General features: G+C 42.7%; 1 long non-coding RNA gene and 14 other non-coding genes across 15 annotated transcripts; all 15 read left to right on the top strand.

The window, feature by feature from the left end:
• The first annotated feature begins 12,109 nt into the window (after nt 1–12,109).
• Nucleotides 12,110–12,181, top strand: trnaq-cug (transfer RNA glutamine (anticodon CUG)). Its single transcript has one exon. It is a non-coding gene; the product is annotated as a tRNA-Gln (tRNA).
• A 271-nt stretch (nt 12,182–12,452) lies between these two features.
• On the top strand, nt 12,453–12,525 carry trnaf-gaa (transfer RNA phenylalanine (anticodon GAA)). Its single transcript has one exon. It is a non-coding gene; the product is annotated as a tRNA-Phe (tRNA).
• Nucleotides 12,526–14,170: 1,645 nt separating this feature from the next.
• On the top strand, nt 14,171–14,242 carry trnaq-cug (transfer RNA glutamine (anticodon CUG)). Its single transcript has one exon. It is a non-coding gene; the product is annotated as a tRNA-Gln (tRNA).
• A 109-nt stretch (nt 14,243–14,351) lies between these two features.
• Nucleotides 14,352–14,425, top strand: trnai-aau (transfer RNA isoleucine (anticodon AAU)). The gene has a single exon. It is a non-coding gene; the product is annotated as a tRNA-Ile (tRNA).
• Nucleotides 14,426–14,513: 88 nt separating this feature from the next.
• On the top strand, nt 14,514–14,586 carry trnaf-gaa (transfer RNA phenylalanine (anticodon GAA)). Its single transcript has one exon. It is a non-coding gene; the product is annotated as a tRNA-Phe (tRNA).
• A 1,644-nt stretch (nt 14,587–16,230) lies between these two features.
• Nucleotides 16,231–16,302, top strand: trnaq-cug (transfer RNA glutamine (anticodon CUG)). Its single transcript has one exon. It is a non-coding gene; the product is annotated as a tRNA-Gln (tRNA).
• Nucleotides 16,303–16,411: 109 nt separating this feature from the next.
• trnai-aau (transfer RNA isoleucine (anticodon AAU)) lies at nt 16,412–16,485 on the top strand. The gene has a single exon. It is a non-coding gene; the product is annotated as a tRNA-Ile (tRNA).
• An 88-nt stretch (nt 16,486–16,573) lies between these two features.
• On the top strand, nt 16,574–16,646 carry trnaf-gaa (transfer RNA phenylalanine (anticodon GAA)). The gene has a single exon. It is a non-coding gene; the product is annotated as a tRNA-Phe (tRNA).
• A 1,642-nt stretch (nt 16,647–18,288) lies between these two features.
• trnaq-cug (transfer RNA glutamine (anticodon CUG)) lies at nt 18,289–18,360 on the top strand. The gene has a single exon. It is a non-coding gene; the product is annotated as a tRNA-Gln (tRNA).
• A 109-nt stretch (nt 18,361–18,469) lies between these two features.
• Nucleotides 18,470–18,543, top strand: trnai-aau (transfer RNA isoleucine (anticodon AAU)). Its single transcript has one exon. It is a non-coding gene; the product is annotated as a tRNA-Ile (tRNA).
• Nucleotides 18,544–18,631: 88 nt separating this feature from the next.
• On the top strand, nt 18,632–18,704 carry trnaf-gaa (transfer RNA phenylalanine (anticodon GAA)). The gene has a single exon. It is a non-coding gene; the product is annotated as a tRNA-Phe (tRNA).
• Nucleotides 18,705–21,217: 2,513 nt separating this feature from the next.
• Nucleotides 21,218–21,289, top strand: trnaq-cug (transfer RNA glutamine (anticodon CUG)). The gene has a single exon. It is a non-coding gene; the product is annotated as a tRNA-Gln (tRNA).
• A 109-nt stretch (nt 21,290–21,398) lies between these two features.
• Nucleotides 21,399–21,472, top strand: trnai-aau (transfer RNA isoleucine (anticodon AAU)). The gene has a single exon. It is a non-coding gene; the product is annotated as a tRNA-Ile (tRNA).
• Nucleotides 21,473–21,560: 88 nt separating this feature from the next.
• Nucleotides 21,561–21,633, top strand: trnaf-gaa (transfer RNA phenylalanine (anticodon GAA)). The gene has a single exon. It is a non-coding gene; the product is annotated as a tRNA-Phe (tRNA).
• Nucleotides 21,634–24,823: 3,190 nt separating this feature from the next.
• On the top strand, nt 24,824–25,270 carry LOC130222290 (uncharacterized). The gene is made up of 3 exons (XR_008836422.1): nt 24,824–24,935; nt 25,033–25,116; nt 25,193–25,270. It is a non-coding gene; the product is annotated as an uncharacterized LOC130222290 (long non-coding RNA).
• The last annotated feature ends 577 nt before the right edge of the window (nt 25,271–25,847 follow it).

Genomic DNA, 25,847 nt, shown 5'->3' with positions numbered 1-25,847 from the left:
TTTTTTGTTTTTTTTTTCGTATTTTGGGAAGTGTATCAGCTGCCAAATGAAGGAATTCAAAAAGCTTAAAGCACCTGGTAATCCCAGGTGGTCTCTCATCCAAGAACTAACCGGGAATCAAACCCAGTCCACAGCAATGAGAGCACCGAATCCTAACCACTAGACCACCAGGGAAGGGAGAGCAGAAACTTGCCCTCAAGCCTTGCTGTGGGTCTCCACACAAGTATGCTGCAGCTGCTCTGACAAAAATAAATCCAATGCTTGTAACCTCCTCCTGGAGAGGAGAAAGTCTCAGACCCTGGATCACAGTTCTTCTATGGAGGGACTGTCACATGCTTCTATCGACACCACAACTTGCCATAATAACAAAGCACAGCATGCGTTGAATGAACTCCGTATTGACAGAGCTGTGTCCTTATTACAAGCAACAAGCTAATGATGACAAGATAAGGAGATAGGGCCATTGGTGCAGTGGATAATGCGTCTGACTATGGATCAGAAGACTCTAGATTCGACTCCTGGCTTGCTTGTTTTGGTCTTTTTGCTTTGCTGACAGCCAGTGCACTGCGGTCGCCTTTCGCCTCCCAAGGGAGCTGTTCAGTTCCACTCTGGAGTGAGTCGAGTTTAAGGGGCCGCCAGCACAGAGCCCGTGGGGTGCTCTCCTGGTTTCAAAGGATGCCCAAACTGCAGTTTTTTAATAACGTCTACTACAGCTACACCAAACGTAAACCCAACCTACTTGTTGCAAAAGTCCATACCACTTAGAAGTCACCCAGCCAACTTGCAGCGTAATCTCTTCCACTTGTAAGTCTCTGAGCTGCAGCAATACCTAAGTGCTCTGATAAAACATGAATAAAAACTATGGCTTTTAATCTCCTCTTGGAGAGAAGAGAGTCTCGACCCTGGATCTCAGGTTTTCTATGGAGGGACTGTCAGATATCCTGTAAGAGTATCCCATCCACACAACGTCTTGCCATAAAACAAAGCAGAATGTGTGGTGACGGAACTCCAGGTTGACAGAGCCTTGTCCTTGTTTCAAACAATGTGCTAACAAGGTGCTGAACAGAGTGCCAGTGGCACAAAGGATAACGCTTATGACTATGGATCAGAGGATTCTTGCTTACGGAAACCATGAGACTGTGTATGAGAGAGTGCGTAAATGTAGGAGTGGTACTTGTGCAAGAGGGACAGTGAAGTGCGCATGATCAGAAAGATCTGAAGTTTGTGCCAAGACTGCCATCACAAGTGGCAACTCCCATATGGTCTAGCGGTCAGGATTCCTGGTTTTCACCAGTTCGACTCCCGGTATGGGAAGCCTTGAGCGTTTTTGGCCAGCAGTCGGACTGCAGCAACCTTAAGGGGGTGGGCTTGTAGGGGAGTCTTATAAGCCTTCGATAGCTCAGTTGGTAGAGCAGAGGACTGTACGTAATTAAATGATAAATAAACATAACACTATGAACTGAAATAACCTTTGATTGTGGACACTTTTCCCAGCAATGAAACTGTTTTCATCTGTTCCACGTACTGAAAACATCAGTTCTGCTATGCCCACGTTTTCTCCTCCATGATCACCTCTTACTCTGCAACAAAAACATGACCCATTATGCTGGTTTGCAATTACAATTTACTTATTAAAATTTTTATTTATGGACTACTTAAGCAACCCTGCTGAAAAAAACAGCTTAAATCAGCCTAGGCTGGTTGGCTGGTTTTAGCTGGTTGACCAGCCTGGTTTTAGAGGGGTTTTGGACATTTCCAGGCTGGTTACCAGCCTTTTTCAGCCAGGTCTTAGCTGGTCAGGCTGGAAAATGACCAGCTAAATCCAGCTAAAACCAGCTTGACCAGCCTGGTTTAAGATAGACATAGCTGGTTTTGGCTGGGCTCCCAGCCTGGCTAGGTGATCAAGCTGGTTTTAGCTGGTCATTTTCCAGCCTGACCAGCTAAGACCAGGCTGGAAATGGCTGGAAACCAGCCTGGAAATCGCCAAAACCCCTCTAAAACCAGGCTGGTCAACCAGCTAAAACCAGCCAACCAGCCTAGGCTGGTTTAAGCTGGATTTTTCAGTAGGGAAGTAGTAATAAAGTAAAAAAAAAGAGGGGGGGGGGGTGGAGATTACAACTCAATAATACCTTTTTGGAAATCCGTGTCTCCACAGCCTCATTGAAAAAGGCCAAATGTGTGTCTGAGCGGTTATTGTTTGCAACCCTTAGGTACATAATCTGTAAAATGTAATTGAAATTGCACAGTATGAGAGATTAGTTCAGTAACAAAAACTTACAGGTATAGTTGCATGCAACAACTACAAGATTTCAAGCAAAGATGTAACCACCTGGCCGACCTTCGGTAACATTACACATTAAAAAATCAGGTTATATTGTAATCATAATGTGTCAACTGTAAAAAACATTACTTTGTAAAAAAAGTAAAAACAAAGTAATGGCTTTTTATAGTTTTTTTTATTAGTTTATTAACTTCTATATATGTTTATCTTTGAAAATACTGCATGATTAATTACATGAGTTTGTAAGTTTAAAAACCAAAGCACTAAATTGAGTGGAATGAGCCAATGACTGGTTTTCTGCTGCCATCTATAGATTACAATGTTAAATGATAAATGACAATTGTATGTCACATTGATTTGAAGTGTTTGTTTTCAATTAAAATTTTACAGTAAAGCAAAGCATGTTCTATTGCATTCAATGAGCCAAATTTTACCAAACAACTTTATGGGACGGCATACAGTCATAAGGATAGATATATTAAAAACTTTAGTGCACATACCCTACGAAATAATGACAATAAGATTTTAGCACAACATGCTTAGTCTAAACCTTACTAAACAATAAAGTTTACCTTTCTGGAATAACCATCTGTTCCCCCAAAGATGACAATGTTGTACCTGTTATACAAAAGAATATTAATATTTCAAAATAAAAAAGTAAAATAAGTAATAATAATAATTTGATCATGTTAAATTAATCTTTAGCAATGTTATTTCAACCACTTTTACTTTTTACTAAACTGAAATGTTATAGATGGCTTGCAGACATACCTTATGAGTTTATGGTTGGTGTCAATGTGCACCATGTACTTCGGGTAAGGAACAGAGTAACTTCTACGAGCAATACATCTCAGGTTTGCCATCCTAGAGAGAACACCAACACTGTCTACACGATGCATGGATGAACACACCCTATCCCACTGTACAAGGTGCCCCTGAGAGAGTAGAGCCCCTCGAACCATACGATATCCAGCATCTGGCATGGAGTTCTTAATCCCTGTTACAAGGGCATCAAGCTCTACATCTGTACATGTGCTGTACAAACCTCTCACAGACGAACCATTTTCTGCCATCCTCCTGAATATGGTTGCACGGGACACACCAAGAAGATTGGCAATAGATTTGACAGGCAGTCTAAGTTCTATTAGATGTGTAAGGTGGGCAGCTGACACTGAAACTCTCGGACGTCCATGTCCTTGTTTTGTTTCAGCTCTACTGAGACGGACACTTCCTCCACATTCCTTAAATGCTGTAGGAGAATGTTTAGATTGCTAAGGGCTGAGATGACATCCTCTGGAACATGTATCAATTCAGCCAAGGCACTGATATGCACCATTTCCTGTCTACAAATAAACTGTATATAATCTGTGTTTAGTGGCTGTCTTTCTACAGCACGAACCAGTCGATTGTGGAGTCGTTGCATAATGTATTGCAGGAGAGACAAATAAATTATATATAAAAAAGATGCATTTCATTACATAATCATGTAACTTACACCATGTCAATTTATACAAAATATATTTCAAGAGTTTCCACTTAGATATGCTTGGCGTACAAAGCAGGTTTGGCATGCTGTCCCGGGAGAGAACCCTGAGCTCGGAGATATTTGAGCCCAGGGCTCCCGCCCGGTCGATAAGCATATCAGGAGATCCGAGATCAGGTAGGTCTCGAGAGCTCCCCCTTTTCAGAAAAGGGAGGAAAAGGAGGAGAAGGGGTGGAAGGGGGGATTCTTCCAAACGAAGATAAAACATTAGGGAGAAAATGATCCATTTATAGTAAACTAGGATCACTCTCATTGGATTATTACTGATTACAGATGAGTGGCCAGACGTGCTCAATCATATCACATGCTCCTCTCGAAATTAGTTTATGAAACTTCACTTCAAGAGTTTTCACTTAGATATGCTTGGCGTATAAAGCAGGTTTGGCATGCTGTCCCGGGAGAGAACCCTGAGCTCGGAGATATTTGAGCCCAGGGCTCCCGCCCGGTCGATAAGCATATCAGGAGATCCGAGATCAGGTAGGTCTCAAGAGCTCCCCAAAATGCTAACTCGGGACAGCAGCCGTGTATTTCGAAGAATTTCCCCCCAAAAAGCTAGAAAGTTTTTGCTATATCCGGCTGCTGGATATAGAGGATATGGAAAGGGAAAGAGATTAGGGAGCTCTAGTTGGAGCAAAGTGTGAAACAGACTCCTGTTGGAGCCTGAGCGGGGGGAAAGGGGAAAGGTGACTAGTGTAGGGGGGCCAGAAAGGGGTGACCAGGGTTGACTCATTAAGAATCAAAACAAAATATGCTCAAGGAACACTCCTGACGGAGATAGAGCTGGGAAGTGGCAGCGCTATATATATATATATATATAAATATATATGTATATATGAGAGTACATAAATATATATATATATATAATGGGGTAATCTAAGGCCTGGAGGGGGCAATCAGAAGACTTCTGTGAGTCGGAATAGGCACTGCGGGAGTTGGGGGCAGCAATTCTTATTATTTGCCGTCTCCGGCAGAAATCGTGAATTGGGATTTGGGTGGTGGAGATTTCTGCTAGAGGGTGAGTGGCAGGTTTGGCGAGACTCCTGTGGGAGTCGATGCTCGAGGAACACTCCTACTTGGAGATAGAGCAGGGAGTGACAGCGCTCTATATAAATATATAACCATGGACGAGAATCCATAGATATATATAAATAATGAGTTTCAGTGGCCTTGGGGGGGGGGGGCAGTGACATGACCCCTGCGGGGGTCGGCGCCCGGGGAACAGGGCAAGCTGGCCGACTCTGACAGGAGACTGGGAAAAAGGGGATTTGGATGGTGAAGACTCCTGTTAGAGGGTGACTGGATGAGTTAGGTGCTCGAGGAACACTCCGTGAGGAGATGAAGCGGGGAGTGACAGCGTTATAAGTAAAAAATATATATGTCCATGTACTTGCGTACATAGATACATATATATATACACACACAAATCCATACATACACGCACGCATACGTATATACATATAAACCCACATACACGCGTATACTTCTATACATGTGTTTATACATACATGCATATACAACATCTACGCCCGCACAAATACATACATACATACGTACGCAAACGCATACACCCATATATATGCAAACATATAAGAGAAATTTGCTAAGGCCTGGGGGGGACAGTGAGATGACTCCTTCGGGAGTCGAAGCTCGGGGTAACACTCCTGCAGGAGTCAGAGCCTTAGGGGGGGCAGGGTCTGGCAGGAGTCGGGAAATGGGAGGGGGCTGTGAAGACTCCAGCAGAAACTGCCGGGGGTGGCGGGGTGACGAGGGGGCTTGTATGCACCTTCGATTTACTATGTGACTGGGGGAGAAGGTTGAGTGTTACTCAGTTTAAAAGTAAGGGAAAGGAGGAGGGAAGGTGGCTGGGTCATGCCCTCGCCCTTGAGTAGCTGTGGGTTGATGGCTGGCGAGAGTCATCTGGGCTTCTTTGAGGTGCCTTTGGCGAAGACGTATGCATGTCTTTAAGGCATTGGATGACCACCTTCCCAGGGTCTGGATCTGTTGTTGTAAAGCCCTTTGGGCTTCTGTGGTGGCTGCTCATATTCTGAAACAGAGTATATACAGGAATCAGAAAGTGTAATTCAACACCTTTAAATACCTTTAAGACTCTTTCAATACGTTTAAAGACCTATAACTACTTTTCAACCAGAAATACTGGCGATATTTATCTTACAATATATTTACTAAATATTAAAATGAAAGAAATTAATCCAAACTAAAACATACATATGGAATATAGATCTATAAAATCTAGCCGATTCAACATGTCCCTATAGAGCTGCAGAAATAATGGTGTTGCCTTGGTAACTGTGGTAAATAAGCAACAAGCTGTCAAATCTACTAGGATTTTACTGATTTCGTAACTACGCCACATCCTGATATTCACAGATTTAATACAGTCAAATTTTACCATACAATGATACCTTGTATAAAATAGATAAATTTAGTACATTGCAGGAATCTAAGACTAACTAAACTTTTAATGTCCTCAAACTTTTCTATATTGACTTATCTCCTTAACCCCTCGCAGAGGCCCTGTGAAAAGGGGGACTGGAGAGTGAGTGGGAGTCTGAGAGGCGGAGAATGCTATGAATCATCTCTAAATTCGGAATAGTGTTACTGGGCAATTGTCAACTATAAATGGGGAGGGGGAGAGGGGAGGAGGCAGGGGGAAGGCAGAGGGAAAATAAGGCTCGGCGGAGCGTCTCTGCTGTTGCAGAGGTGCAGTGGTAGTCAGCATTGGAGCCTTATGAGTGCTAAATATTGTCAGTAACGATATGTAGAGATGAAGTAACAGAGGGGCTCAGCTAGAATGCCAGTGCAGTAGTGCTATGGGCGAATGTAACATGAAGCATCTCTGCTGTTGCAAAGATGCAGTGGTAGTCAGTATTGTATAGTTATGCATGTTCCTGTAAAAAAAATTTATTGTCATTAGTGATAAGTAGAGGTGAGGTGAGAGTCAGTAGTGATATGTAGAGATGAAGTAAAAGAGGGGCTTAGCAAGAGTGCCAGTGCAGTAGTGCTATGGGTGAATGTTACTTGAATCATCTCTGCTGTTGCAAAGGTGCATTGGTAGTCAGTATTGTATGGTTATGCATATTCCTGTAAGAATAAAAATACTGTCAGTAGTGATATGTAGAGATGAGTAAAAGAGGAGCTTAGCTAGAGTGACAGTGCCATGGTGTTATTGGTGAATGAAACTGGGTGGAGTGTCTCTGCAGTTGCCGAGATGCAGTGGTAGTGAGCATTGGATGGTTATGCATGTTCCCGTAAGAATGAAAAATATTGTTGTTAGTGATATGTAGAGGTGAGTGAATGAGGGGTCGGTTAGAATGTCACTGCAGTTGCGCTGTAGGCGGGGGGGGGGGGTGTAGCTCAGCTGAGCGTCTCTGCTGCTGCAGAGGTGCGGTGGGTCAGTATAGAGACAATATGTGCTCCTGCAGAAGCATCTATTACTGTATTCATGGGGGGTTGGGAGTGTGACGATAGTGGTATTTGAAGTGTAAGTGTATATGACTTGTTTAGAGCATTGCTGCTACATCAATTGACACTTGGGTGACCTCTAAATGGGTCAGAGCTGTGGTGAAAAGAGTAAATGGAAGTATGGGATAGTTTGAGTTTGGAGGGAAATTAAAGGAAGAAAAGAGGAGAAGAGGGCTAGAAATGCATGAGGGTGGAGGTCATTTGGAGAAGATCAGCTGGGCTTCCGTGATGTGGTATTGTTCTCTTGAGGTGTAAGAAGCGAATAGTGTTTGAAATGGGTGAATGGGGGGGGGGGGGGGGGGGGGGCTTCTTAATAAAGAAGGCAGAGCTTCCTCCTCCTGCCTAGTTAGATCAGCTATGATGGGATGGAATGTGGGATTGAAATTATGTTAATTCAGACTTTTCAAAAACCAAAAAAGGGCTAGTGTGAATATGGCCTCAAGTGTGTGGGCTGTATGAGGCAAAAAGGGGCTAGTGTGAATATGGCCTCAAATGTGTGGGCTGTATGAGGAAAAAAGGGGCTAGTGTGAATATGGCCTCAAGTATGTGGGCTGTATGTGGCAAAAGGGGCTAGTGTGAATATGGCCTAAAGTGTGTGGGCTGTATGAGGCAAAAGGGGCTAGTTTGAATATGGCCTAAGGTGTGTGGGCTGTATGAGGCAAAAGGGGCTAGTGTGAATATGGCCTAAAGTGTGTGGGCTGTATGAGGCAAAAGGGGCTAGTGTGAATATGGCCTAAAGTGTGTGGGCTGTATGAGGGGAAATGCATCTTTGTGAAGAGTGTGAATACATTTGGAAATGGATGTAGAGTGTGATGGGTTGAATAAGGGTAGTTTCTGGAGCTGGTAGCCATGACCTCTAAAATGAGAAAACAAGAAAGAATTAGAGATTAAATGGTCACGACATGGTACATGTACAGCAGACATAATTAAATGTTTTAGCTGATATTCGTGCAAGGTCACTTCGTAAGAGCGTGGGCAACTGTGAATGGAAGCGCCTTTGTTAATACATGTTACAATAGCTTAGATGTCACAATGTGCAAGTGTGGTAGAAGTGGACATTCGTCCCCCTGCAGGGTGGCAGATGGATGAAGAGCTGAGGATATGGGCCGGGTCTTGGCTGGTGGTCCTGGAAGTACCTCTTGAAGAGCAGGTGAGGTTATAGTATGGTGAAGTGGAGTTTAATCCCTTAGTGTTATAGTAGTTTGTTTAAAAGCAAAATGTATCTAACAGAGTCAGTGGATGAAACGTTATTCTACTGCCAGAAATGTCCTCTTTGTTCGTAGCAGTCAAGCAGGAAGTTGTTTCTTCGCTGTTTCTCATCCCACTGACTTGCCATTATAAGCATGACTATAGCACTCATGTGTATTGATATAAGAGTAGCTATTGGCATGTTGCAAAAGAGCTTCAATGCTTTGTGTTGAATGTTTTTCACTGGCTGGGTAATACTCTTTTCGTTGGTTCCATGGCTATCAGATTAGATGTGGCAGAGGGGTTATTATTTATTATTATAATTTTTATTTTTTATTTATTTTTTTTATATAAATAAAATGTAAATAATCAACTGCCAACATCAAAACTTTAACTTTAAAAAACGATGTCACCTTAGTAGGAACTGTGTGAATGTACTGTTTGTCATGGGCTTTTACTAAGTCCAAGATAAATATCATCATGTTCGGAATCTTAACGTGATTGAAAAATCTCGAGCGTATCTGGCCGGATTCATTCACAAAGTCTTAGCACTCAGTCCATTCATGAAACTGTCAAGAGATAAGGCGGGGTCATCTAAAGTTTGGAAAGCTCATTGGATGGTGACATTTCTCCTTTTGGCTCCTTGGAGTATCCGTCAGAGTGCAAAAGGTCGGCGGCCGTTTTGTCAAGCAAAATTGCTATAGTGTTTGTGCTTGAAAGACTATTCTGCTGCACGCGCTCCAGCAGCTGGTTTGACTGAAAACAGTGCATCCTTCCATGGACGTTTATCAACATATGAATATGTTGTGGACTAATGTTTGTGGAAAAGATTGCTTGGTCAGTTGCGATCGAATTACTTCTGCAGTCAGAAAGTTATGGATCTGTGGACAGGCGGGAGGTTGAGAGGTGAGTTCTTTATTGAAATCATTTGATTCACGCTGGTCTCGTCTTTCAAAACTTTTATAAAATGTTTAGTCTTTGTTAGAGTGTAGTTATGTAGCGAAGCTTCCGCTTAAAGCATGTACGTTACCGAAAGTAGACCTCTAGGATATCAGTGAGAGTCAGGCTTCATAGAAATGGCTTGGATCACCGGCGTCTTGAGTTTAATGGAAGGTGTGGCTTGCGTTGAGTGGGGCAGTAGGAGTAGAAGTTGGAAGAGCTGGTGGGCCGTCTTGCTGTAATTCAGGCTTGATAGCTGGCGAGGCGGCGGCTGAAGTTTTGGGGAGAGCGGGGTTCTGGCTGGAGTTGTTGTTGTTGCTGTTTGTTTGTTTGTTCTTCCACGTTGAAAGGTTTAAACAATGCTGAAGCCTAGGTTAAATGCTGGAGCGTTTGTAGCGGGAAGCATTCTTCCAAACAAAGATAAAACATTAGGGAGAAAATGATCCATTTATAGTAAACTAGGATCACTCTGATTGGATTATTACTGATTACAGATGAGTGGCCAGACGTGCTCAATCATATCACGTGCTCCTCTCAAATTAGTTTATGAAACTTCACTTCACGTAGTATGTGTCACCGTCACATTTGTACACAAGCTTTAAATGAATGCTTTTAGTCTCCTAAATTCATATAATAAAGAGAATGACAAAATAACGTTATTAACCGGTTAACTGTAAACGTTTCTGTTCAGAACAATTAAAGTTTATCTTTTTTTCGTTTTTGTTCCTGAAAAATGTCATTTGTTTCCGTTTTTCGTTGCCGTTTCTTGAACCGGTTCGGAGCCCTGCTTAAAATATTGTAATCATTATACTTGTATAATATAGACCTATATATTATTGGCAGCAATGTATTATCTAATTTCAATTTTGCATTTATATCTTATTTTATTTCAAATGTTTAATAAATGTTTATAATAATTTACTAATTAAATTTACTCTAATATTGCAGAAAACACATTGTTTACCAATCACACTAACAATAACACTAACCTGCTTCTTTTTAAAGGATAAAAATGGAATAAAAAGTGTACTTAAAGGAAGAGGCACCAGTTCCAGCTGCCACAAAAAGGCAATGGACACAGAATAAAATAGGTTGCTCAGGTGAAAAAGACACAGAAGCAGGGATAACAGCAACAAACATCATAAAAGAAAGAGAGATAGACTCTGTTGAACTCATAAAATGCACAGACATACATTCAACATGTGTCTACTTCAAGGGTACCCCTTTCTCTTTTTTTTTTTGCATCCAACTAAACAGATGGGAGTTGAATTAAAATAGATAGATGGATTGACATTTTAATAAATGAAAAAAGTAAGAAATAAAACGTAAAAGTGTACAGCTTGTTTGTTTGCATAAATGTATAATTTGAATGGTTTAGAGTAATTGTTGATTTTTATAATTGCCCATAATCTATTTGTATACTTTTATTTTATTTATTTTTTGTTTGTTTGTTGTATTGTTTATCTGTTAGAACTCATATTGTATTGCTACCAACAGCAAGTGACTTTTCAAACATCAAAAATAAAATAAAAAAATAATTATATAAAATACATTCATTTGTATTTGTCCCACATCCAGGTAACACCATTAGTCGTCAAATTGCCTAGAATAGCGTGCTTTTCTTTTGAAGGTCCTACCTAGTAATGCTCCAGTAAATGTGTGAGAAGCCCTGCATGCCGAATGACGAGTTACTCAGAAATCAATGCAAATTGGCTCCGCCTTGGATGGACCTTCTGCTACTTTCCTGCAAGACCAGTTTTTTAATTCATCCTCTTCATCTCGGGCAGCAGCTCTACACCGTCTTGAGGTTCAATAGTGTAATGGATAGCACTCTGCATCCAGCGATCTAAGTTCAAATCTAGGTGGGACCTGTTTTTTTTGCCAGCACCGCACAAAAAAAGCTAAAATAGCATTCTATTCCCTTAAAGGTCAGAGAATAACAGTTACTATGGGTTTTCTAGGACCCTCAAGTCCAGCTGCTTCACCCTCAAGTCCACCTGCTTCCATTTGACCAAAACGCTATCTTTCTCCCAGGTGGTCACATCGCTTCTGGTGATGATTCCTATGGGCTAATCGACAGCACTCTGCTATATATTTAGTGCTTTGATTTCCCACTGCAGACGCGCCATCGAATAAAAGAAAACTGTGACTTGATAGGGCTTCTGAAGGATTGCAATGATTAGTACTACACAGAACCGGCTAAGCTGACGTAAGGAAATTCGCTCTAAACCCTCCAGGTGCAACCAGCTTTGCAATAAAAGCCACTGTGAAAGGCATGAAAACACAAGTGGAGAATGCGGACATCGATCCAGCTACCTCTAGCATGCTAAGCGAGCGCTCTACCATTTGAGTTAATTCCCCTTTTCACAAGCCAAATTGAACATTTTAGACGTGGTCAAAAAAGAAAAAATAAGATCACATCTGTTCTGTGGTGGCTTCTTTGCCCTGCCTGCCATTTAGTCGTCAAATTGCTTAGAATAGCGTGCTTTTCTTTTGAAGGCCCTACCTAGTCCTGCTCCAGTAAATGTGTGAGGAGCCCTGCATGCCGAATGACGAGTTACTCAGAAATCAATGCACATTGGCCTTGCCTTGGATGGACCTTCTGCTACTTTCCTGCAAGGCCATTTTTTTAATTCATCATCTTCATGTCGAGCAGCAGCTCTATATCATCTTAAGGTTCAATGGTGTAATGGTTAGCACTCTGGACTCTGAATCCAGTGATCCGAGTTCAAATCTCGGTGGGACCTGTTTTTATTTTGCCAGCACCGCACAAAAAAAGTTAAAATAGCATCCTGTTCCCTTAAAGGCCAAAGAATGACACTAACTCTGGGTTTTCCAGCACACTGGCAAGAAAACGGCCGGTTAGCTCAGTTGGTTAGAGCAAGGTGCTAATAACGCCAAGGTCGGGGGTTCGATACCCCTACTGCCCAAATCTTTACTCTCTTATGCCTCAGATGAACTTAAGGGCTCAGCTTGGTCTCACAGACATCCCTGCTGCAGGAAAGCTGTGTCATGGCAGCCGAAATAGCTCAGTTGGGAGAGCGTTAGACTGAAGATCTAAAGGTCCCTGGTTCGATCCCAGGTTTCGGCAAAGCAATGTTGTTGTTTTCTGTTTTTGGGCACAGGGTCAGTTGAATGAAAGTCACCCAAAAAGCCTAGCCGCTTCACCCTTAAGTCCACCTGCTTCCATTTGACCAAAACGTTATCTTTCTCCCAGGTGGTCACATCGCTTCTGGTGATGATTCCTATGGCCTAATCGACAGCACTCTGCTATATATTTAGTGCTTTGATTTCCCACTGCGGATGCGCCATCGAATAAAAGAAAACTGTGACTTGATTGGGCTTCTGAAGGATTGCAATGATTAGTACTATACAGAACTGGCAAAGCTGACGTAAGGAAATTCGCTCTAAACCCTCCAGGTGCAACCAGCTTTGCAATAAAAGCCAGTGTGAAAGGCATGAAAACAGAAGTGGATAATGCGGGCATCGATCCAGCTACCTCTCTCATGCATGCGAAGCGACCGTTCTACCATTTAAGCTAATTCCCCTTTTCACAATCAAAATTGAACATTTTAGACGTGGTCGAAAAAGAAAAAATAAGATCACATCTGTTCTGTGGTGGCTTCTTTGCCCTGCCTGCCATTTAGTCGTCAAATTGCCTAGAATGGCATGCTTTTCTTTTGAAGGCCCTACCTAGTAATGCTCCAGTAAATGTGTGAGGAGCCCTGCATGCCGAATGACGAGTTACTCAGAAATCAATGCACATTGGCCTTGCCTTGGATGGACCTTCTGCTTCTTTCCTGCAAGGCCAGTTTTTTAATTCATCATCTTCATCTCGGGCAGCAGCTCTACACCATCTTGAGGTTCCATAATGTAATGGATAGCACTCTGCATCCAGCGATCTAAATTCAAATCTAGATGGGACCTGTTTTTTTTTTTTTTGCCAGCACCGCACAAAAAAGCTAAAATAGCATTCCATTCCCTTGAAGGCCAGAGAATAACAGTTACTATGGGTTTTCTAGGACCCTCAAGTCCAGCTGCTTCACCCTCAAGTCCACCTGCTTCCATTTGACCAAAACGCTATCTTTCTCCCAGGTGGTCACATCGCTTCTGGTGATGATTCCTATGGGCTAATCGACAGCACTCTGCTATATATTTAGTGCTTTGATTTCCCACTGCAGACGCGCCATCGAATAAAAGAAAACTGTGACTTGATAGGGCTTCTGAAGGATTGCAATGATTAGTACTACACAGAACCGGCAAAGCTGACGTAAGGAAATTCGCTCTAAACCCTCCAGGTGCAACCAGCTTTGCAATAAAAGCCAGTGTGAAAGGCATGAAAACACAAGTGGAGAATGCAGACATCGATCCAGCTACCTCTCGCATGCTAAGCGAGCGCTCTACCATTTGAGTTAATTCCCCTTTTCACAAGCCAAATTGAACATTTTAGACGTGGTCAAAAAAGAAAAAATAAGATCACATCTGTTCTGTGGTGGCTTCTTTGCCCTGCCTGCCATTTAGTCGTCAAATTGCTTAGAATAGCGTGCTTTTCTTTTGAAGGCCCTACCTAGTCCTGCTCCAGTAAATGTGTGAGGAGCCCTGCATGCCGAATGACGAGTTACTCAGAAATCAATGCACATTGGCCTTGCCTTGGATGGACATTCTGCTACTTTCCTGCAAGGCCATTTTTTAAATTCATCATCTTCATGTCGAGCAGCAGCTCTATATCATCTTAAGGTTCCATGGTGTAATGGTTAGCACTCTGGACTCTGAATCCAGTGATCCGAGTTCAAATCTCGGTGGGACCTGTTTTTATTTTGCCAGCACCGCACAAAAAAAGTTAAAATAGCATCCTGTTCCCTTGAAGGCCAAAGAATGACACTAACTCTGGGTTTTCCAGCACACTGGCAAGAAAACGGCTGGTTAGCTCAGTTGGTTAGAGCGTGGTGCTAATAACGCCAAGGTCGCGGGTTTGATACCCGTGCTGGCCAAATCTTTACTCTCTTATGCCTCAGATGCACTTAAGGGCTCAGCTTGGTCTCACAGACATCCCTGCTGCAGGAAAGCTGTGACATGGCAGCCGAAATAGCTCAGTTGGGAGAGCGTTAGACTGAAGATCTAAAGGTCCCTGGTTCGATCCCAGGTTTCGGCAAAGCAATGTTGTTGTTCTGTTTTTGGGCACAGGGTCAGTTGAATGAAAGTCACCCAAAAAGCCTAGCCGCTTCACCCTTAAGTCCACCTGCTTCCATTTGACCAAAACGCTATCTTTCTCCCAGGTGGTCACATCGCTTCTGGTGATGATTCCTATGGCCTAATCGACAGCACTCTGCTATATATTTAGTGCTTTGATTTCCCACTGCGGATGCGCCATCGAATAAAAGAAAACTGTGACTTGATTGGGCTTCTGAAGGATTGCAATGATTAGTACTATACAGAACTGGCAAAGCTGACGTAAGGAAATTCGCTCTAAACCCTCCAGGTGCAACCAGCTTTGCAATAAAAGCCAGTGTGAAAGGCATGAAAACAGAAGTGGATAATGCGGGCATCGATCCAGCTACCTCTCTCATGCATGCGAAGCGACCGTTCTACCATTTAAGCTAATTCCCCTTTTCACAATCAAAATTGAACATTTTAGACGTGGTCGAAAAAGAAAAAATAAGATCACATCTGTTCTGTGGTGGCTTCTTTGCCCTGCCTGCCATTTAGTTGTCAAATTGCCTAGAATGGCATGCTTTTCTTTTGAAGGCCCTACCTAGTAATGCTCCAGTAAATGTGTGAGGAGCCCTGCATGCCGAATGACGAGTTACTCAGAAATCAATGCACATTGGCCTTGCCTTGGATGGACCTTCTGCTACTTTCCTGCAAGGCCAGTTTTTTAATTCATCATCTTCATCTCGGGCAGCAGCTCTACACCATCTTGAGGTTCCATAATGTAATGGATAGCACTCTGCATCCAGCGATCTAAATTCAAATCTAGATGGGACCTGTTTTTTTTTTTTTTGCCAGCACCGCACAAAAAAGCTAAAATAGCATTCCATTCCCTTGAAGGCCAGAGAATAACAGTTACTATGGGTTTTCTAGGACCCTCAAGTCCAGCTGCTTCACCCTCAAGTCCACCTGCTTCCATTTGACCAAAACGCTATCTTTCTCCCAGGTGGTCACATCGCTTCTAGTGATGATTCCTATGGGCTAATCGACAGCACTTTGCTATATATTTAGTGCTTTGATTTCCCACTGCAGACGCGCCATCGAATAAAAGAAAACTGTGACTTGATAGGGCTTCTGAAGGATTGCAATGATTAGTACTACACAGAACCGGCAAAGCTGACGTAAGGAAATTCGCTCTAAACCCTCCAGGTGCAACCAGCTTTGCAATAAAAGCCAGTGTGAAAGGCATGAAAACACAAGTGGAGAATGCGGACATCGATCCAGCTACCTCTCGCATGCTAAGCGAGCGCTCTACCATTTGAGTTAATTCCCCTTTTCACAAGCCAAATTGAACATTTTAGACGTGGTCAAAAAAGAAAAAATAAGATCACATCTGTTCTGTGGTGGCTTCTTTGCCCTGCCTGCCATTTAGTCGTCAAATTGCTTAGAATAGCGTGCTTTTCTTTTAAAGGCCCTACCTAGTCCTGCTCCAGTAAATGTGTGAGGAGCCCTGCATGCCGAATGACGAGTTACTCAGAAATCAATGCACATTGGCCTTGCCTTGGATGGACCTTCTGCTACTTTCCTGCAAGGCCATTTTTTTTAATTCATCATCTTCATGTCGAGCAGCAGCTCTATATCATCTTAAGGTTCCATGGTGTAATGGTTAGCACTCTGGACTCTGAATCCAGTGATCCGAGTTCAAATCTCGGTGGGACCTGTTTTTATTTTGCCAGCACCGCACAAAAAAAGTTAAAATAGCATCCTGTTCCCTTGACGGCCAAAGAATGACACAAACTCTGGGTTTTCCAGCACACTGGCAAGAAAACGGCCGGTTAGCTCAGTTGGTTAGAGCGTGGTGCTAATAACGCCAAGGTCGCGGGCTCGATACCCGTACTGGCCAAATCTTTACTCTCTTATGCCTCAGATGCACTTAAGGGCTCAGCTTGGTCTCACAGACATCCCTGCTGCAGGAAAGCTGTGTCATGGCAGCCGAAATAGCTCAGTTGGGAGAGCGTTAGACTGAAGATCTAAAGGTCCCTGGTTCGATCCCGGGTTTCGGCAAAGCAATGTTGCTGTTTTCTGTTTTTGGGCACAGGGTCAGTAGAATGAAAGTCAGCCAAAAAGCCTAGCCGCTTCACCCTTAAGTCCACCTGCTTCCATTTGACCAAAACGCTATCTTTCTCCCAGGTGGTCACATCGCTTCTGGTGATGATTTCTATGGCCTAATCGACAGCACTCTGCTATATATTTAGTGCTTTGATTTCCCACTGCGGACGCGCCATCGAATAAAAGAAAACTGTGACTTGATAGGGCTTCTGAAGGATTGCAATGATTAGTACTATACAGAACCGGCAAAGCTGACGTAAGGAAATTCGCTCTAAACCCTCCAGGTGCAACCAGCTTTGCAATAAAAGCCAGTGTGAAAGGCATGAAAACAGAAGTGGATAATGCGGGCATCGATCCAGCTACCTCTCTCATGCATGCGAAGCGACCGTTCTACCATTTAAGCTAATTCCTCTTTTCACAGTCAAAATTGAACATTTTAGACGTGGTCGAAAAAGAAAAAATAATATCACATCTGTTCTGTGGTGGCTTCTTTGCCCTGCCTGCCATTTAGTCGTCAAATTGCCTAGAATGGCGTGCTTTTCTTTTGAAGGCCCTACCTAGTAATGCTCCAGTAAATGTGTGTGGAGCCCTGCATGCCGAATGACGAGTTACTCAGAAATCATTGCACATTGGCCTTGCCTTGGATGCACCTTCCGCTACTTTCCTGCAAGGCCAGTTTTTTAATTCATCATCTTCATCTCGGGCAGCAGCTCTACACCATCTTGAGGTTCCATAATGTAATGGATAGCACTCTGCATCCAGCGATCTAAATTCAAATCTAGATGGGACCTGTTTTTTTTTTTGCCAGCACCGCACAAAAAAGCTAAAATAGCATTCCATTCCCTTGAAGGCCAGAGAATAACAGTTACTATGGGTTTTCTAGGACCCTCAAGTCCAGCTGCTTCACCCTCAAGTCCACCTGCTTCCATTTGACCAAAATGCTATCTTTCTCCCAGGTGGTCACATCGCTTCTGGTGATGATTCCTATGGCCTAATCGACAGCACTCTGCTATATATTTAGTGCTTTGATTTCCCACTACAGACGCGCCATCGAATAAAAGAAAACTGTGACTTGATAGGGCTTCTGAAGGATTGCAATGATTAGTACTACACAGAACCGGCAAAGCTGACGTAAGGAAATTCGCTCTAAACCCTCCAGGTGCAACCAGCTTTGCAATAAAAGCCAGTGTGAAAGGCATGAAAACACAAGTGGAGAATGCAGACATCGATCCAGCTACCTCTCGCATGCTAAGCGAGCGCTCTACCATTTGAGTTAATTCCCCTTTTCACAAGCCAAATTGAACATTTTAGACGTGGTCAAAAAAGAAAAAATAAGATCACATCTGTTCTGTGGTGGCTTCTTTGCCCTGCCTGCCATTTAGTCGTCAAATTGCTTAGAATAGCGTGCTTTTCTTTTGAAGGCCCTACCTAGTCCTGCTCCAGTAAATGTGTGAGGAGCCCTGCATGCCGAATGACGAGTTACTCAGAAATCAATGCACATTGGCCTTGCCTTGGATGGACATTCTGCTACTTTCCTGCAAGGCCATTTTTTAAATTCATCATCTTCATGTCGAGCAGCAGCTCTATATCATCTTAAGGTTCCATGGTGTAATGGTTAGCACTCTGGACTCTGAATCCAGTGATCCGAGTTCAAATCTCGGTGGGACCTGTTTTTATTTTGCCAGCACCGCACAAAAAAAGTTAAAATAGCATCCTGTTCCCTTGAAGGCCAAAGAATGACACTAACTCTGGGTTTTCCAGCACACTGGCAAGAAAACGGCTGGTTAGCTCAGTTGGTTAGAGCGTGGTGCTAATAACGCCAAGGTCGCGGGTTCGATACCCGTGCTGGCCAAATCTTTACTCTCTTATGCCTCAGATGCACTTAAGGGCTCAGCTTGGTCTCACAGACATCCCTGCTGCAGGAAAGCTATGACATGGCAGCCGAAATAGCTCAGTTGGGAGAGCGTTAGACTGAAGATCTAAAGGTCCCTGGTTCGATCCCGGGTTTCGGCAAAGCAATGTTGTTGTTCTGTTTTTGGGCACAGGGTCAGTTGAATGAAAGTCACCCAAAAAGCCTAGCCGCTTCACCCTTAAGTCCACCTGCTTCCATTTGACCAAAACGCTATCTTTCTCCCAGGTGGTCACATTGCTTCTGGTGATGATTCCTATGGCCTAATCGACAGCACTCTGCTATATATTTAGTGCTTTGATTTCCCACTGCGGATGCGCCATCGAATAAAAGAAAACTGTGACTTGATTGGGCTTCTGAAGGATTGCAATGATTAGTACTATACAGAACTGGCAAAGCTGACGTAAGGAAATTCGCTCTAAACCCTCCAGGTGCAACCAGCTTTGCAATAAAAGCCAGTGTGAAAGGCATGAAAACAGAAGTGGATAATGCGGGTATCGATCCAGCTACCTCTCTCATGCATGCGAAGCGACCGTTCTACCATTTAAGCTAATTCCCCTTTTCACAATCAAAATTGAACATTTTAGACGTGGTCGAAAAAGAAAAAATGAGATCACATCTGTTCTGTGGTAGCTTCTTTGCCCTGCCTGCCATTTAGTCGTCAAATTGCCTAGAATGGCATGCTTTTCTTTTGAAGGCCCTACCTAGTAATGCTCCAGTAAATGTGTGAGGAGCCCTGCATGCCGAATGACGAGTTACTCAGAAATCAATGCACATTGGCCTTGCCTTGGATGGACCTTCTGCTACTTTCCTGCAAGGCCAGTTTTTTAATTCATCATCTTCATCTCGGGCAGCAGCTCTACACCATCTTGAGGTTCCATAATGTAATGGATAGCACTCTGCATCCAGCGATCTAAATTCAAATCTAGATGGGACCTGTTTTTTTTTTTTTTTGCCAGCACCGCACAAAAAAGCTAAAATAGCATTCCATTCCCTTGAAGGCCAGAGAATAACAGTTACTATGGGTTTTCTAGGACCCTCAAGTCCAGCTGCTTCACCCTCAAGTCCACCTGCTTCCATTTGACCAAAACGCTATCTTTCTCCCAGGTGGTCACATCGCTTCTAGTGATGATTCCTATGGGCTAATCGACAGCACTCTGCTATATATTTAGTGCTTTGATTTCCCACTGCAGACGCGCCATCGAATAAAAGAAAACTGTGACTTGATAGGGCTTCTGAAGGATTGCAATGATTAGTACTACACAGAACCGGCAAAGCTGACGTAAGGAAATTCGCTCTAAACCCTCCAGGTGCAACCAGCTTTGCAATAAAAGCCAGTGTGAAAGGCATGAAAACACAAGTGGAGAATGCGGACATCGATCCAGCTACCTCTAGCATGCTAAGCGAGCGCTCTACCATTTGAGTTAATTCCCCTTTTCACAAGCCAAATTGAACATTTTAGACGTGGTCAAAAAAGAAAAAATAAGATCACATCTGTTCTGTGGTGGCTTCTTTGCCCTGCCTGCCATTTAGTCGTCAAATTGCTTAGAATAGCGTGCTTTTCTTTTGAAGGCCCTACCTAGTAATGCTCCAGTAAGTGTGTGAGGAGCCCTGCATGCCGAATGACGAGTTACTCAGAAATCAATGCACATTGGCCTTGCCTTGGATGGACCTTCCGCTACTTTCCTGCAAGGCCAGTTTTTTAATTCATCATCTTCATCTCGGGCAGCAGCTCTACACCATCTTGAGGTTCCATAATGTAATGGATAGCACTCTGCATCCAACGATCTAAATTCAAATCTAGATGGGACCTGTTGTTTTTTGCCAGCACAGCACAAAAAAGCTAAAATATCATTCTATTCCCTTGAAGGCCAGAGAATAACAGTTACTATGGGTTTTCTAGGACCCTCAAGTCCAGCTGCTTCACCCTCAAGTCCACCTGCTTCCATTTGACCAAAACGCTATCTTTCTCCCAGGTGGTCACATCGCTTCTGGTGATGATTCCTATGGGCTAATCGACAGCACTCTGCTATATATTTAGTGCTTTGATTTCCCACTGCGGACGCGCCATCGAATAAAAGAAAACTGTGACTTGATAGGGCTTCTGAAGGATTGCAATGATTAGTACTACACAGAACTGGCAAAGCTGACGTAAGGAAATTCGCTCTAAACCCTCCAGGTGCAACCAGCTTTGCAATAAAAGCCACTGTGAATGGCATGAAAACACAAGTGGAGAATGCGGGCATCGATCCCGCTTCCTCTCACATGCTAAGCGAGCGCTCTACCATTTGAGCTAATTCCCCTTTTCACAAGCCAAATTGAACATTTTAGACGTGGTCAAAAAAGAAAAAATAAGATCACATCTGTTCTGTGGTGGCTTCTTTGCCCTGCCTGCCATTTAGTCGTCAAATTGCCTAGAATAGCGTGCTTTTCTTTTGAAGGCCCTACCTAGTCCTGCTCCAGTAAATGTGTGAGGAGCCCTGCATGCCGAATGACGAGTTACTCAGAAATCAATGCACATTGGCCTTGCCTTGGATGGACCTTCTGCTACTTTCCTGCAAGGCCATTTTTTTAATTCATCATCTTCATGTCGGTTAGCAGCTCTATATCATCTTAAGGTTCCATGGTGTAATTGTTAGCACTCTGGACTCTGAATCCAGTGATCCGAGCTCAAATCTCGGTGGGACCTGTTTTTATTTTGCCAGCACCACACAAAAAAAGTTAAAATAGCATCCTGTTCCCTTGAAGGCCAAAGAATGACACTAACTCTGGGTTTTCCAGCACACTGATAAGAAAACGGCCGGTTAGCTCAGTTGGCTAGAGCGTGGTGCTAATAACGCCAAGGTCGCGGGTTCGATACCTGTACTGGCCAAATTTTTACTCTCTTATGCCTCAGATGCACTTAAGGGCTCAGCTTGGTCTCACAGACATCCCTGCTGCAGGAAAGCTGTGTCATGGCAGCCGAAATAGCTCAGTTGGGAGAGCATTAGACTGAAGATCTAAAGGTCCCTGGTTCAATCCTGGGTTTCAGCAAAGCAATGTTGTTGTTCTGTTTTTGGGCACAGGGTCAGTTGAATGAAAGTCAGCCAAAAAGCCATCCGCTTCACCCTTAAGTCCACCTGCTTCCATTTGACCAAAACGCTATCTTTCTCCCAGGTGGTCACAACGCTTCTGGTGATGATTCCTATGGCCTAATCGACAGCACTCTGCTATATATTTAGTGCTTTGATTTCCCACTGCGGACGCGCCATCGAATAAAAGAAAACTGTGACTTGATAGGGCTTCTGAAGGATTGCAATGATTAGTACTATACAGAACCGGCAAAGCTGACGTAAGGAAATTCGCTCTAAACCCTCCAGGTGCAACCAGCTTTGCAATAAAAGCCAGTGTGAAAGGCATGAAAACAGAAGTGTATAATGCGGGCATCGATCCAGCTACCTTTCTCATGCATGCTAAGCGACCGTTCTACCATTTAAGCTAATTCCCCTTTTCACAATCAAAATTGAACATTTTAGACGTGGTCGAAAAAGAAAAAATAAGATCACATCTGTTCTGTAGTGGCTTCTTTGCCCTGCCTGCCATTTAGTCGTCAAATTGCCTAGAATGGCGTGCTTTCTTTTGAAGGCCCTACCTAGTAATGCTCCAGTAAATGTGTGAGGAGCCCTGCATGCCGAATGATGAGTTACTCAGAAATCAATGCACATTGGCCTTGCCTTGGATGGACCTTCTGCTACTTTCCTGCAAGGCCAGTTTTTTAATTCATCATCTTCAGCTCGGGCAGCAGCTCTACACCATCTTGAGGTTCCATAATGTAATGGATAGCACTCTGCATCCAGCGATCTAAATTCAAATCTAGATGGCACCTGTTTTTTTTTTTTTTTGCCAGCACCGCACAAAAAAGCTAAAATAGCATTCTATTCCCTTGAAGGCCAGAGAATAACAGTTACTATGGGTTTTCTAGGACCCTCAAGTCCAGCTGCTTCACCCTCAAGACCACCTGCTTCCATTTGACCAAAACGCTATCTTTCTATGATTCCTATGGGCTAATCGACAGCACTCTGCTATATATTTAGTGCTTTGATTTCCCACTGCGGACGCGCCATCGAATAAAAGAAAACTGTGACTTGATAGGGCTTCTGAAGGATTGCAATGATTAGTACTACACAGAACCGGCAAAGCTGACGTAAGGAAATTCGCTCTAAACCCTCCAGGTGCAACCAGCTTTGCAATAAAAGCCAGTGTGAAAGGCATGTAAACACAAGTGGAGAATGCGGGCATCAATCCCGCTACCTCTCGCTTGCGCCTGCAGCATCCCGTCTACAGAGCCATAGTAAGCCCAAAGTAAGCCCACATGAGCCAATCACGTCTCACCTCGGTGGCTTACTTTTGACCAATAGAGTTTAACCCCTGTGGCTTACTTTTGACCAATCGCGTTTGACTTTGTGCTGACGTCATTTCGACCAATCGCGTTTCACTTCAGTGGCTTACTTTTGACTAATCGCATTTCTTTTTGCTGTGATGTATTTTTGACCAATCGCGTTTTTCCTCGATGGCTTACTTTTGACCAATCACACGACGCTTTTATTATAATCGTCATCTTTGAATCAGGTAAGCCAGATGTAACACTACTTTATTATTAATTTATTATACTGTGTGTATTTCTGTTAAATGATAATTTACAATCGACAGCAAGGTAACGTTATAGCAGATGTTTTCTACATAACTTGTAAAACGGTAATGTTTCCCATGATAAATACAGAGCAAAATGTCGCTAGTGATCAGAAAAGGTGGAATCATTGCCATTTGGTCAAATGATTAAACAAAATGTTCTGATATTTGTTTAGAATAATAATGCCCCCATTCGACCTAGCAATATTGGGCCCTATTATCGCGGTGTACACTCTAAAAAGTTAACGTTACTGTATTTAAATGTACAGTTACAGTTACTTATAATGTAATTGCATTAAATACAGAGTTAAAGTTTTTTCTTAAACATTTAATTTAGCAAATAATTCTATACTTTTAAAATAATTCTATTTTAAGTAAAACGACTGCACAAACTTTAAAAACATTTGAGTTTAACACGTGTTCATGACAATACATGATATATATTTAGTAATTAGATTGTATTGTATTTCATAAATCTATTGTAAAAATATTATAAGCATATATTGTATTTTGTTTATTTTATTACTTGTGTTTTCAGATATATTACACAACAGAATAGTTATATTAAATAGCTGAAGTACAAACATTTTATTTATAAAATAGTCATAATGTAAAGACTTAAGAGTTTAATATGTATTTTATAACTTAATGTTTTAATTTCTGTTGTTTCTCATTTATTTATATGAATTTTAAGTTGTACTACCATGCATATATTAGGCATATCTGTAGAAAAACTACTGCAATAATATGGATTATGTCTACATTGTTAAATTATTGTTTCAGACTTAATGTAAATGTATCTTTCTAAATGCTCTAGGTAATGTTCTCTCTAATGTTTTTTTTTTTTTCAGAAAAAATGTACGCATACTCGATTTTCCGCCGCCAATCAGCGACATCAAGCAGACTCCTTTTGGGGCCATCTGCAGAGGCAGAGCGCCTTGTAAGCAGGGAGTCTGGAAGGGCCAAACCCAAGAAAGAGGTGCTGGCAGAGGCCACTGCTTTTGTCAGCAGCAATGGTGGAGACCCCAGTGACCAGTTTTTAGTTCTGGCTCACTGCAAGATTCAGTTTGGCAAGTACCAGGGCCAAAGATTTAGATGGCTCCTAGAGCATGCTCTGGGGTATGCGGTGTACCTGGTGCTTAGCATTTCTGATGAGAAGCTGCAGACAACACCCTTGTCAGAAAACATACACCTGTTTCTTCAGTACACTTCCTCCATCAGGGAGATTGAAGAAGAAGTAGAGAAGTACCAGAGGAAACAGGAAATGCAAGCAGAAGCCAGGGCAAAAGGAGATACAGGGTGCTTGATGGTGGAGTTTGGTGACTTTAAGGGCCGGTCCATGAAAGATGTGTTTGAGGACCAGAACAAGGAGGCTCAAGCCCTCATCAGGTACCTGGTTAAGGCAGATGCCAGGCCAAAAACCAACATGGCACTTTTCAAGACGTATGTCCTGAAAAGACTGGCTTCTGCTGCTGCCTCTGCACCTCCACCTGTAGCATCCAGTGTCTCTGCACCTCCACCTGCAGCATCCAGTGTCCCTGCTCCTCCACCTGCAGCCATCCAAACAGGTGTACAGCAGACTGCCACTGTGAAATCGCTGTTGGCACGGGGCAAGCACTTGTCTCCTTCACAGCTGGCAAAAAAACTGATGTCACCTGTTAAACCCTGTAAGTAGGAGAGTGAATACTGAGCATGATACAGAATTATCCCAACAGCAGTTATATATGTGTTTATTTATTGTTATGTCAAACTTTCTGTTTTCAGATCCAAAACTGCAGTCCACTGTACCTCCTCCTACAGCAGAACCCCCAGCCAAACGTATGGCCCAAAGGCAGCTTTTTACTACTGGTAAGTAAGCACCATCGTATTGTACATTTGGCTGTGTGTATTTTTCACAGTAATATTTTTAAGATTTATGCTCCAGGCACTTCCAGATCCACTGCTGAAGATGATGAAGAACTGGTGTTTGCTGCATCACAATGTGAAGCACAGCTCTTTGCAGGTGTGGCACACGACACAAATGAAAATGTTATAAGAATATTTTGTGAAAACACACTAAGTATTTTTTTTTTACAAAAAATAATGAATCAAATTTTTATCTACAGTACAGAGTTGTCACATCATGCCTCAAGCGGGACGCATTCTTTGAGTGCACTTCTTCAAAACCTTAAGGATGTTCAAAGGTTTCAGTGTATTTATTTGCGTTTCCGAACTAATCATTATTGAACATTCATCAGATAACTTTTCCACGTCGCTTGCTCTTCTCACTCACTCTCTTAGATGGTAGTGATTCATTGCTGTCATTATCAGCTGAGCAGTTTTTCCTTACTGTATCTGTGTGCATGCTTCATGTCTTTGTGCTTCAATAATTTATACTAATCATGCCTCATTTTACTTACTCCATTTCATATGATTCTCATTCGCAGAGAATTGTGTTAATTCCATATCCCTTTCATCAATAAAGTGCACACTAATTTCTTTGCTTCCTAACAGTACCATTCTCTTAACTTGTATTTCTAAGTATAGTCATATTAATAATAATACTTATCCAAAACTATTGCTTCACTGGCTGTTCATGG

This window comes from Danio aesculapii, chromosome 4 (genome assembly GCF_903798145.1).
Source record: "Danio aesculapii chromosome 4, fDanAes4.1, whole genome shotgun sequence".
In the NCBI taxonomy this organism is placed as follows: Eukaryota; Metazoa; Chordata; class Actinopteri; order Cypriniformes; family Danionidae; genus Danio; species Danio aesculapii.
This window is presented reverse-complemented; position numbering and strand designations above follow the sequence as displayed.